This window comes from Mobula birostris, chromosome 2 (genome assembly GCF_030028105.1).
Source record: "Mobula birostris isolate sMobBir1 chromosome 2, sMobBir1.hap1, whole genome shotgun sequence".
Lineage (NCBI taxonomy): Eukaryota > Metazoa > Chordata > Chondrichthyes > Myliobatiformes > Myliobatidae > Mobula > Mobula birostris.
In genome coordinates, this window is record NC_092371.1 from 94,082,567 (window position 1) to 94,096,473 (window position 13,907).

At 39.8% G+C, this 13,907-nt stretch overlaps 2 protein-coding genes across 2 annotated transcripts in view; one reads left to right on the forward strand and one right to left on the reverse strand.

Annotated features, from left to right (window-relative positions):
* rsph14 (radial spoke head 14 homolog) overlaps positions 1–13,907 on the reverse strand; it is a 786,151-nt gene that overhangs the window by 520,881 nt on the left and 251,363 nt on the right. The gene's annotated exons all lie outside the window — the stretch shown is intronic.
* Positions 1–13,907, forward strand: part of gnaz (guanine nucleotide binding protein (G protein), alpha z polypeptide) — a 286,550-nt gene that overhangs the window by 66,448 nt on the left and 206,195 nt on the right. The gene's annotated exons all lie outside the window — the stretch shown is intronic.

Consider the following 13,907-nt stretch of genomic DNA (forward strand, 5'->3'; position numbering starts at 1 on the left):
GACTGAGATCTAAGACTGAGATCCCTTCTAATGAAAACATAAGAAAAGGAGGATTTGGCCATTCAGCTCCATGTTCCTGTTCTACAAATCATTCAGATTATTGTTTGTCTTTCACCTCAGAGTCACTTTCTTGCATTAACTCCATATCCCTTAATTCCCATAATATCTAAAAAATATCAATCTCTTTCTCAAACGTAGTCAGCAATTGAAACTCCACAGCCTCTTTGAGTAATGAATCACAAAGATTCATTCACCTGCGAGAGGAATTTCTCTCAGGTCTCTTAATGGCCAACTACTTATATTTGAGATCTGTGCTATTGGACATTGCAGCTAGAGGAAAACAGTTCTACAATATCCTGCCAAACTCCAGAAAAAATCCATACATTTCAACCTTCTCAGGTGTAAAACATCCTACAGCACAATTCAAAAAACTTTCTTCTAGTCACTTGCCTATTACTGGGTTTTCTCCTGGTCAACAATTAGTCTATATTGCCATCTGAACCAACATCATTTGCAGGGACTTGTAATATGGAAAAAATATTTCATGGACAACTACAAAGATGATAAATTGGTGCACAAATTCAGGTTTTATACATAACTGTACCAAATATTTATTTTGACATTCTGAAGTGCACACTCTATTTAATAAATATATAATTAGGTTCTAAGACAATAATTTTGTAATGCATAGTGGCTGCACAAATATTCTGAGAGAGCTGTGGACACAGCTCAGCACATCATGGACACTGTTAGCATACTTGTTGTCTCAGTAAAGCAACCAGCTTTACTGACCCACCATCCAGGAGTCACCCCTTCCACTGGGCAGCTATTAAGCTGAAAGCACGTACCACCATGCTCAAGGACAGCTACTATCCTGCTATAAGACTACTGAATGATTCCCTAGTGCGATAAGGTAGACTCTTGATCTCACAGTCTACCTCATTATGGCCTTGCACATTACTGTCTGCCTGCACTGCACTGTAACTGTGACGCTTTATTCTAGATTCTATTAGTGTTTTTTTTTGTTACACTAGCTCCATATGCTGATGTGTACAAATTATTTGTATGGATTGCATGCAAAACAATGTTTTGACTATACTTCAATAATAGTAAGTCAATTTAATTCCCCAGATACAGTAGCCACACCTCCATGGTATCATAATGAATAGCATAAAAAGCACACCAGTATAACAGGCAAGGGCAATTAGTAAGAGAAGAGAGTGAGGAGAAACTAGATCTGCTGTTGGAACAAATATATGTAGGTACATTAGACTTTTGAATTTAATATTACTGCAGCTTTTTGTATGTTCATCAAGCTTCCTAAACCTGAAAAGACATTATGTATAAGAATAAATGAAAACTAAACTACAAGAATCTAAGAAAAATAACAAATAGTAATTACTAACTCTAATGTTTGGCTTCAGAACAGTTCAACAAATCTGATGGTAGCATCTCTTTTTAGTTTGTTTAAAGAATAAAGGTTTGAAATCCTTGGGCTACCAAGGAAGTGGTAGCCTAGTTATATTAATTGTTGACCAGGGGCATGTATAGGTTTCATCCTGGGTACAATGTATATAGGCTGACATCATCTCACTGCCATATAACAAATTTGACTGTGGTTGATCATCTATAAAATCAGTCTTGTAATCTAAATTACTCTGCTCTTCCAATTGATTATAGCAAAATAAAAGCTGCATCCTGGATGTAATGAAAAGAAAATTTGATTTGACAAATCATATATTCAGTGGCCACTTTATTAGGTGCACCTGCACACCTGGTCATTAATACAAGTACCTAATCAGCTAATCGTATGCGGCAACAACTCAATACGTAAAAGCTGCAGATGTAGTCAAGAGGTTCAGTTGTTGTTCAGACCGAACGGCAGAATGGAGAAGTAATGTGATTTAAGTGACTCTGACCATGAAATAATTGTTGTTGCCAGATAAGGTGGTTTGAGTATCTCAGAAATTGTTGCTTTCCTGGTATTTTCACACAAAACTGTCTCTAGAGTTTACTGAGAATGATGTGATAAACAAAAAAAAACACCCAGGAAGTGGCAGTTCTGTGGGTGAAAATGCCTTGTTAATGAGAGAGGTCAGAGGGGAATTGCCAAACTGGTTAAAGTTGACAGGAAGGTAACATTAACTCAAATAACCACGCGTTACAACAGCGATGTGCAGAAGAGCATCTCTGAGCACACTACACGTCAATCTTTGAAGTGGTTTTTCTGCTACCACAGTGTCAGAAAACTCCACCAGGTTCTACTCCTGCACTTAATAACATGGCCAATGAGTGTATATTTCTTAAATAGCATTTTGTCGATGAATGGGAAATATTGACACTATAATCTATCTAAATCAATGCACACAGATGCTTACACTAGACATAAGAAATTCTGCAGATACTGAAAATCTTCAGCAACACACACCTGATGCTAGTGAAACTCAGCAGGTCAGGCAGCAACTCTGGCAGAAAATGAACAGTCAATGTTTCAGACGAAGACCCTGAATCAGGACTGGAAGGGAAGGAGGCAAAAGCCAAAATAAAAAGGCAGGGGGCAATTACTCAAAGGATTCTTTTAAATTTAGATTTGTAATCAGATTAATCTCTGTTAGAATAACCTATGGAATTCCTACACATTTGTTAGATTTTCTGAGCTAATTCACAAGAGAGTACCAAAGGCATACTGCAACATATTATTACCCCGTACAATGAATATATCACATGGTAGGAGGCAAGGGTTCTTCTGCCAGAGTTTTTTTGACTGCTTTCATTTACAATGCTTCATAAGTGTGTTTCTTCTGAAAATAAAGGATGGAGAAAATATTTTGCATTTCCGTAAGACTTTTTGACAAGCACAGGACATTACAAAGTACACTATGGCCAATGAGGTTACATTTCCAGTGATAATGATGTGATGTGATAATGTAATCATAATTGCTAATATCTCCACAGCAAGTTACCAAGAAACTCCAGTTATTAATAACCAAATAATCTACTTTGAGGAATTGATTGAGGGATAAGACTAGCTGGGACTCTGGGAGAACTTCCTCCCAAAACCTTAGTGTATTAACTATCACAGCAATATTTTGTGCTACTTCCATCCTCTCATTATAACATTTTGGAACCAATATTTAAATTTTATATTATTATAATTATTTTAAATTAATAATACATAGAAAGGAAATATGTTTTAATTTATACTATCTTTCTCATATAAATCCAGTTTTAGTTCTCAATAGGTTAATCTCAAGAGACAAACTTTGTATTCAACAAATTGTTTAGTGGCAGACTGCCATGATTAACCCCCATAGTTTCCTGCAAGTGCAGTGCTTGGACATATGTGCATCCCAAAACAAAAAAAAATCTGAATTTTCTTAGCCAATAAATCTATCAGAACACTCACTTCAATATTACTTATATTGTTATTAAAATTATAATTCTCAAAGTAAATTATAAAAGTTAAGAAAATTATTTGCTTTGTTACAATGAGCTAATCCTCTAGTGTCTGCTTTAATCAGAAAAGTAACACAAACAATTACACATGGATAAGATAACATTGTTTTTAAATCGTTGTGAGTTGCTAGAAAGGCTTATTTTGAATAATCAGCACTGTGCAGACATGAAAAAACTTTTTTCCAAAATTTTACAATATCAAGTACAAGATCAGAGAGTGGGCTTGTTATACAAAGACAGATATAACACATTGGGCTTATAATCTCTTAGGTTTAGATATCATTTAATTGAAACATGCAGAATTCATATGGGCTTGACTAGATCGGTGCAATGATGATGTTTCTCCTGGCTGGGGGACCTGGAAACAGAGACCACAGTCTCAAGAAGCGTTGGTCATTCAGGACAGGGGTATGAGAAATTTCTTCACTGAGAGTATAGTGAAGAATACAATGTATCCTCATAATTTGATAACCAAGAAGACCAAAGTTCAAAGTAAAATTTATTATCAGAGTACATATCTGTCACCTCATACAACACTAAGTCAGACATCCCACCTCTCCCGGAACTTCCCGGAGTCTCCCACATATTAATAGTGGTTCCCTGATGCCCGCAAATTATATACAATGTCCCGGAAATTGATTTTTTTGAGAGTGAGCATGAGAGAGCGCACGAGAGAGAGCAAGAGAGCAAGCGCAAGAGCAAGAAAGCAAGCGCGAGCGCAAGTGAGAGTGACGAGAGAGAGCACGAGAGAGAGAGCAAGAGCAAGAGTGAGAAAGCAAGTGCGAGAAGGCGAGTGTGAGTGAGAGCGACCATGAGCGAGAGAGTTCCAAAAAAAGTCAGAGTGGCTGAGTGTTCCAAAAAAAGAAAATATAAAATGTACGTCACCCCAGACTACATTAAAGTGTACCCCTGCCTAATAGGGGTCAAAAATAATGACAGTGTTGCTCGCTGCACTGTTTGCAACAATGACTTTTCTATTGCCCATTGTGGGTTAAGACTGTAAAAGCATGTTGAGGTGAGTTTAACAGGTGTCATTCGTTCATTAGCATAGCTAACGTTATTTAAACTAGCTGGCTAGCTGCTAGGGAGCTACTCTATTGCAGACATCCCACCTCTCCCGGAAGTTCTGGAAGTCTCCCGCAAATTGTTGGTGCTACCTCCCTGAAATGAGTTTTTGCAGAGTGGGATGACTGCTAAGATTCTTTTTCTGCAGGCAAATCTATAGAACAGTAATTGTAAACAGGATCTGTAAACTGTAAACAAGCTGTGCAAATGCAGATAATAAATAAATAGCAATAAATAATGAGCATGAACGAAAAGATAAAAGCATCCTTAAATAAGTTTAGTTATCCCCTTTTGTTCAAGAGCCTGATGGTTGAGGGGTAGTACCCATTCTTGAATCTGTTGGTGTGAGTCTGGTGAGCATGGTCTGGGTGGTGAAGATCTTGGGTAATGGATGCTGCTTTCCTACTGCAACGTTTCATGTATACGTGCTCAACAGTTTTCCTCATAACGTACTCTGCTGAATCCACTACCATTTGTAGGATCTTCCACTCAAAGGCATTGGTTTTCCCATACCAGGCCGTAATACAGTCAGTCAGCAAACTTTCCACCACACACCTATAGAAGTTTGCCAAGGTTTTTGATGACATGCTGAATCTCCACAGACTCCTGAGCAAGTAGAGGCGCTGTCGTGCTTTCTTCACCATTATATTTTTAAGATGGGTCCAGCTCAGATCCTCTGAGATAGTGACACACAGGAATTTAAAGTTATTGACCCTCTCCACCTCTGATCCTCCAATAATTACTGGCTCATGGATCTCTGGTTCCCTCTCCTGAAGTATACTACCAATTCCTTGGTCTTATTATTACACCACTCAGCCAAATTTTCAATCTTCATACTGGATGCTGACTATCACCACCTTTGATATGGCCCACAACAGTGGGTCATCAGCAAACTTGTATATGGTGTTGGAGCTACATGTAGCCACACAGGTGTTAAGTGAGTAGAGCAGGGGGCTAAGTACACAACCTTGTGGTGACCATGCAGCCTCTGACAGTCTGGCACCTGGCCAAATTGTTTTCAGCAGGGTGTTAAAATGTTAGTAGGATGTGTGAGAAAAGCTTGAGGTCCAGAGTGTGGCTGGGTCAGGATCCCAGATGTGCCTAGGTGTATGGCTGGAGTTGAGGTTGGGGTTCCAGAACATCGGGGTCAGGAATGTGGGTAGGTCAGTGGCTGCAAGTCAACTTCAAAGTGCTTCAAAGTTCCACACCAAGTACACTGAAAATTCATATTACTACTGTGTACCATGTAAAGTTGTAAAATTGTTTGGGTATAACTATGAACAAAATCCAACAGTCTGGCACATCTGCTAGGCTGGCATCAAAGTCCAAGTACAGTGGATTATCTGTGTATTACCACACTCAAGGCAGATTGATTGATTTTTAAGGTTCTAAAGGAATCACGGAAAATGGGATTAAAGCATGAAAGTATTCCAAGGTGAAAACAAAATAGCCCTTGATTTTAAAAAAATTGAACCAGGCAATGGATGGGCTTATCTAGCCTACATCTAATTCTATTTTGTACATTATGTAATACATATAAAATATATCTGGAGGCATTACCTAGTTGAAAATTGTTTTGTAATTTCACTTACACTGCATCATACCAGTGAGGTCTTACCAGCTTAAAGATTAACTTGCAAGTTGAGTCAGTGGTGAAGAAAGTAAATGCAATGTTAGCATTCATTTCAAATGGTCTAGAATATAAGAGCACACCTGTGATGCTGAGGCTTTATAGGCACTGGTGAGGCCTCACCTTGAATATTGTGTAGTTTTGGGCTCTTTATCTAAAAAAAAGATGTGCTGTCATTTGAGAGGGTCCAGAGAAGGTTCACAAGGGTGATTCCAGGAATGAAAGGGTTGTCATACAAGTAACATTTAATGGCTCTGGGTCTGTATTCACTAGAATTTAGAAGGATGAGGGGGAATCTCATTGAAACTTCTTGAATGTTGAAAGGCTTAGACAGAGTAGATGTGGAAAGGATGTTTCCCATGGTGGGGGAGTCTAAGACAAGAGGACACAGTCTCAGGATAGAGGGGTGTCCATTTAAAACAGAGCTGCAAAGAAATTTCTTCAGCCAGAGGATGGTGAATTTGTTACCATAGGCAGCTGTGGAGGCCAGGTCTTTGGGTATATTTAAGGCAAACATTGATAGGTTCTTGATTGGACATGGCATCAAGGGTTACGGGGAGAAGGCTGGGGAGCGCAGCTGAGGAGGGGCAAAAAGGATGAGCCACAATTAAATGGTGGAGCATACTTGATGGGCTAAATGGCCTAATTCTGCTCTTATGTCTTATGGTCTTAAATCTAGATGGTAAAGTTATCCTGAGCAGTGGAAACTAAACTGTAGTCCTGGGTACCTGAAAGTGTTCACTGTAGATTGTCTTCTACATACTGCAGCAGATTCACAATCAAGATATGGAAATCCAAGCAAAATCTTTCAAATAATTAAATTATTCTTTTCAATCCTTTGGTCATCATAGGGAATATATATATGTATAATTCGTCTCTAAATGTATTTGGAAATTTTATAAGGTTTCGTTTCCTTCTAGTTTTTTTTCCTCATCTTATTTCCCCAACAGATTATGGCTTAAGAAACCAAGTTCATGCCTATTAATAGCCTCCAGTGCCTTCTTCAAAAATCTACTGTGCAAGCCTGATGGGCATCAATAGCCAAGTTATGATCCAAGCACATATGCAAATCAACCTTCTTATTGCAAAAGGACCAATTATTGGAAATAGTAATTTTCAGTCAAATTGAAAGAAAGTGAACAACTCAATTTATGACACTGTATTTCTTACATATGTTCTTAAAATAATAAGAGTGTGGGCTAAATTGCATCTAGTATTGAGTATTGAGTATATTCCAACAATGCAACAGCTAGCCAACAATGCCCATTATAATGTGAAATTCATTTTAGTCTCAAGAGGGAAATAAATGAATAACCAACCAAAATTTTATGTACAGGTTATTTTAGGGTGAAGCAGGAATTAGCCAGCATTTATTAACAGAAAAAAATATGCAAATTCTAAGGAGTATCTAGTACACTGACTATACATACTCAAAGGGCAAGAATCCTTATTCAGCAACAGAAGTGATAAGAAGTATAAAATTAACACTTGTGCAAAGAATAATTTCAATTCCAAGGACTGGGAGAAATATCAAGAATCTCAAAGGGTTACATGGTGAGGAATTCGCACTGAAAAAGAATAAATCTGAGAATTAAGTAAATACAAAACACCATGAAGATTAGAAATATAAACTAAAAACAGAAAATGCTGGAATAATCAATAGATTGAGCAGCATTTGTCTAGAGAACAAAAGCATTTCAGGTCAATAATCTTTCATCAGACCTGGGAGAAGTTAAAGACAAACAAATTTTAAGATGCAGTGGAAGTAGGAAGAGCAGACTGAAAGCAAAGCTCTGGGATGGGTCAAAGGCAAGAGGATCTGCAAAATAACTGATAATTTGTTTTTTCATTTTGTTCCTCTCTTCTTCCCCTTTCTCTGAACCTTAAAAAAGTGTTCTTGTTTAAGAAGTAAGAGATAGAAACTTGGGCATATATTTCAATTATCAAAATGTAAGTAGTGGCTTTTCCAAAGATCTTTTCATCAGGTTTGTGAGTGAATTTGTGAAGGAATATAAAGACATTATTTCCAAGGTTGCTAAAAATTCAGGTTAGGTGGCATTATGGAGCAGATTGAAATTGCAAAATCACACAAGTTTGATCAAGTCCATCAGCAAAATTGTGGCAATTGGAATTCAATATGAACCTACAACAAATCCAAGTAATTTTTAAACTGTGAAATGTAGAAGATGTGAAGGAGCAGAGGAATCCAGGGTTCAATACAGAAATCGCTAAAAGCTAATGGACAGATAGGACAAGTAATTACAAAGACTATTGGGGTGTTTAGACTTTACCTCGGGTGCCTGCTGCATATTGCTCTCAGAAGATCAGTGGAAATTAATTTGAATGAAACTAAGATTAAATTATGAGAATAGACTTGTCTTGAATACCTTGAATACAAAAACCAAGGGGTGATCTGATTAATCATTTTATGATGATTAAAAGATTTGGAAGAGTAGCTGGTAGAGCGAGGCTATGTTGTCACATAATATAGGGGCTTCCTGTAAGATGGCGACGTGCTCAGTTGCAGCGGCTTCTATGGGGTCAACCAGAGGTGGTATTATCTTTCTAAATGTATTTTTCATGATTGCAAGACCCTGCTGGACATTAAGAATTTAAAGTATTGCAAGTCTACCACATTAGCGAGTTGCTTGTTGGTGAAGAAACTTAAGGAGTGGACTTGGTGCGGACCACGATGCTGCCTGCGACAGACAGGCATCAGTGCACGAAGGAGGTCTGCAGTCTACCAGTAAGTGATGGTCTTAATCACTTTTCTTATGACCACAAGGACCTGTTGGACATTTGTGGTGTGGAATGCTGCAAGTCCATTTCATTGGTTTATTGGTGAGCATCAAGCAGATGGCGGGAAAGCTGCACGGCTTCGATCATAGCAAGGACCAAGCCTCAAACTGAGAATTACCTAGGAATTCCATTGCAACAGTTTGTCTCACTATTATAAAAGTGAAAATTGATTTTTTCCATAACTGAAAGCAGAAGGGACAACTCCATGTTGTTTCACATCACTTGGAAAATTTAAGCCAGAATTCCTGTCATGAGTTATACTGGTGACCCCAATCTAATTTTCATGTCTGGGGAACAAGTGGTGATATTGTTCCCTGCCAGTCTTGGATTCCTGTCACTACTGCCTTTGCCTACCATAAAAAAGAATGGTTTCAAATCCCATCTCCAATCTCTCATCCCTTTGGTAAACCACCAAGATGCATCCAACAGAAAAAAATGGCAAAACTTGGATTCATGATGAACACCATCACCCAATACTATTGGTAAACACAACACAATCTTTCACCCTTTCTTGGTCTCAGAAGGCCAAACAGTAAGCATATTTTGATCTGTGAAAATACGTAACACCAGTTGGTTGAAAGACCTCAGTGCTCGATTCCAGCTGAGTCAGTAGTCTCATAATATCTGCTCTATTCTGGAAAATCATGAGTGTGCAAATACTTTTAGGTATCTGTATCTGAATAACATTATGCTTTGTTCTAAATACTTACCTCTGCAACTCACTTCACTGCGGTCATTTTAATCTAACTTGCCAGATAAGAAAATGCTGTTACATCCTGCAAAATATTACTTCTCTGAGTCGATGGTGAAGAAGGCAAATGTAATGTTGGCATTCATTTCTAGGGGGATAGAGTATAGGAGCAGGGATGTGATGTTGAGACTCTATAAGGCGCTGGTAAGACCTCACTTGGAGTACTGTGGGCAGTTTTGGGCTCCTTATTTAAGAAAGGATGTGCTGACGTTGAAAGGGTACAGAGAAGATTCACTAGAATGATTCCGGGAATGAGAGGGTTAACATATGAAGAACGTTTGTCCGCTCTTGGACTGTATTCCTTGGAGTTTAGAAGAATGAGGGGGGACCTCATAGAAACATTTCGAATGTTGAAAGGCATGGACAGAGTGGATGTGGCAAAATTGTTTCCCATGATAGGGGAGTCTAGTACGAGAGGGCATGACTTAAGGATTGAAGGGCGCCCATTCAGAATACAGATACCAAGAAATTTTTTTAGCCAGAGGGTGGTGAATCTATGGAATTTGTTGCCACAGGCCGCAGTGGAGGCCAAGTCATTGGGTGTATTTAAGGCAGAGATTGATAGGTATCTGAGTATCCAGGGCATCAAAGATTATGGTGAGAAGGCGGAGGAGTGGGACTAAATGGGAGAATGGATCAGCTCATGATAAAATGGTGGAGCAGACTCGATGGGCTGAATGGCCAACTTCTGCTCCTTTGTCTTATGGTCTTATGGTAACCTTAAGGAAAATTTAAATCAGACTGTGTGTACCCAATCTTGCTGGTTTCTTGACAGGTAGACTGATTTAAAACTGTCCCTGCTAGCACAACAAATACATTTTAAAATTTGAAATTCATAAAGCAAAGTGCCCATTTCAGCTGATGGGAACTAAGATCATACACTGACACTGAGTAATTTATAATTTAGTAAAACTGAACATGCCTATAAATTAATAACCTAGTTAGAAATGTGAAGCAATTCCAAAGGAAAATGCAAAACGTTTAAGGTTGCTAGCGCTGAGCCTGGCTGTAATTTTAATTCCCACTAAAAGAATTTTCCAGTAATGGATAATACATTCAGGAAAGATGTAAAAATTGCTTTACACCTATTAAACCTAGTACACCTAGTAGCATGCGCTGCTGAGGACCCGTGGCTCCGCCTTCAAAGCAGGCGACGAGGCAGCCCTAACAACAGCGAGGGCCAAACTGTCCTGGGCCATCAGAGAGGAAAAGCGTGCATACGCCCAGCAAATCATAGCCACTTCCAAAACAGCGGTGACATGTGGCGCATGTCGAAGGGCATTCAGGACATTACCAACTACAAGACAATACCACCTGCCTGTGCTGGTGATGCCTCCCTCCCAGATGCATTGAACAACTTCTATGCTGGTTTTGAGGCAGAAAATGACGTGGCGGCAAAGAAGACCACCCCTCCTCCAAATGACCAGGTTCTGTGTCTTACCGTGGCCGATGTGAGAAGAACCCTGTACAGGGTCAACCCATGGAAGGCTGCTGGACCAGACAATATTCCTGGCAGAATACTTAGAGGATGTGCAGACCAGCTAGCAGAGATTCTCACTGACATCTTCAACACCTCCCTGAGCAGCGCCGTCTTTCCTATGTGCTTCAAGGCCGCCACCATCATCCCCGTGCCAAAGAAGTCTTCAGTGTCCTGCCTCAACGACTACCGTCCCATTGGACTCACATCCATCATCATGAAGTGTTTCGAGAGGCTCCACATGAGACACATCAAGACCCTGCTGCCCCCTCACTGGATCCCCGGCAGTTCACATACCGTCCCAACCGTTCAACAGACGACGCCATTGCCATCACCCTCTACCTGGCCCTAACCCACCTGAACAAAAAAGACACATACGTTCGAATGCTGTTCACAGACTTCAGTTCGGCATTCAACACAATCATTCCTCAGAAACTAATTGGAAAGCTGAGCCCACTGGGCCTGAACACCCCCCTCTGCAACTGCATCGTAGACTTCCTGACCGGGAGATTGGAAGCAGCATTTCCAACACCATCACACTGAGCACAGGGGCCCCCCTTGGGCTGTGTGCTCAGTCCACTGCTGTTCACTCTGCTGACCCATGACTGTGCTGCAACACACAGCTCGAACCACATCATCAAGTTCGCCGATGACACGACCATGATGGGTCTCATCAGCAAGAACGATGAGTCAGCGTACAGAGAGGAGGTGTGGCCGCTAACGGACTAGTGCAGAGCCAACAACCTGTCTCTGAATGTGAACAAAAGAGATGGTTGTTGACTTCAGGAGGACATGGAGCAACCACTCTCTGCTGAATATCGACGACTCCTCCATGGAGATCGTCAAGAGCACCAAATTTCTTGGTGTTCACCTGGCGGAGAATCTCACCTGGTCCCTCAATACCAGCTCCATAGCAAAGAAAGCCCCGCAGCGTCTCTACTTTCTGTGAAGGCTGAGAAAAGTCCATCTCCCACCCCCCATCCTCACCACATTCTACAGAGGTTGTATTGAGAGCATCCTGAGCAGCTGCATCACTGCCTGGTTCGGAAACTGCACCACCTCAGATCGCAAGACCCTGCAGCGGATAGTGAGGTCAGCTGAGAAGATCATCAGGGCCTTTCTTCTCACCATTACAGACATTTACACCACACGCTGCACCTGTAAAGCAAACAGCATTATGAAGGACTCCACACACCCCTCATACAAACTCTTCTCCCTCCTGCCATCTGACAAAAGGCACCGAAGCATTCGGGCTCTCACGACCAGACTATGTAACAGTTTCTTCCCCCAAGCCATCAGACTCCTCAATACCCACAGCCTGTACTGACACCAACCTACTGCTCTCTACTGTGCCTATTGTCTTGTTTATTATTTATTGTAATGCCTGCCTTGTTTTGTGCATTTTACGCAGACCTGGGTAGGTCTGCAGTCTAGTGTAAGTTTTGTGTTGTTTTACGTAGTTCAATGTAGTTTTTGTATTGTTTCATGCAGCACTGTGGTCCTGAAAAACATTGTCTCGTTTTTACTGTGGACTGTACCAGCAGTTATGGTCGAAATGACAATAAAAAGTGACTTGACTTGACTAAAAATAATATGCTGCTACTATATGTATATATGTGCGTATGTGTGTGTATATATATAAATTTTATATAGATACATATTAATGTATTATTAATAATTAATATTAATTTATACATATTAATTTTTGTGTGTATATACACACACACAAAATAACTGGCATAAAAGGATCATTTGGTAATTAAATACTAATGATCTCTCTTGCTGGTAGGAACTCATTAATGCACTATTTAGTTCTCTTAAGTGTGCAATGAACTCTATCTAAATGGATTTTTATGAAGTGTCCACTTCTTAGTCAAGAACACACAAGGTTGTTTTAAGAATAAATCTCCCAAACATATAACAAAATCTTTCTCTTAAATGCTCAGATGTGAACCAGTGAAATTCAGCGGACATTCAAGTTTCAATATGTCATGCCTTGCAGCAAGACAAAGTCTACAGTTCTATATACAAAGATCTAATTGATCACCTTAAAATGAACACATTATTTAGGAATAGGAAAGAAATTGCAACTTAAAGAAAAGAGTTAATGAATGCAGGAAGAGTTTTGATTGATGTGGAAAAATTCCTGGCATATATTTCATTCATAAATTGCAATTAATTCCACAGCTGCTTGACTAACTTCCCTGTGTATATGAGTGCATACATCAAGCAAAATTACAGTAGAGAAAAACACAAAATTCCCATCCACTTTTTCTTTTAATGTATTCTGCCATGCACCTGATCACAGACCTGCTGTTTCAGATTTTCTCTCCCACGTACACTGCTGTTCTATTTATGTAGAGGTACAACTTGAAATAGGCCCCTCCAGCCCTTTGAGCCGCATGACCAGCAACCCCCAACAAATCCAACTTAAGCAACACACATAAAAATTGCTGGTGAATGCAGCAGGCCAGGCAACATCTACAGGAAGAGGTCAGGACGAAGGGTCTGGGCCCGAAACGTCGACTGTACCTCTTCCTATAGATGCTGCCTGGCCTGATGTGTTCACCAGCAATTTTTATGTGTGTTGCCTGAAATTCCAGCATCTGCAGATTTCCTCGCATTTGCGTTTTTAAATTCAACTTAGCCCTAACCTAATTGCAGTATAATTTACTATGAACAATTAACCCATCAGGTACATCTTTGGACTGTGGGAGGAAACCGAAGCA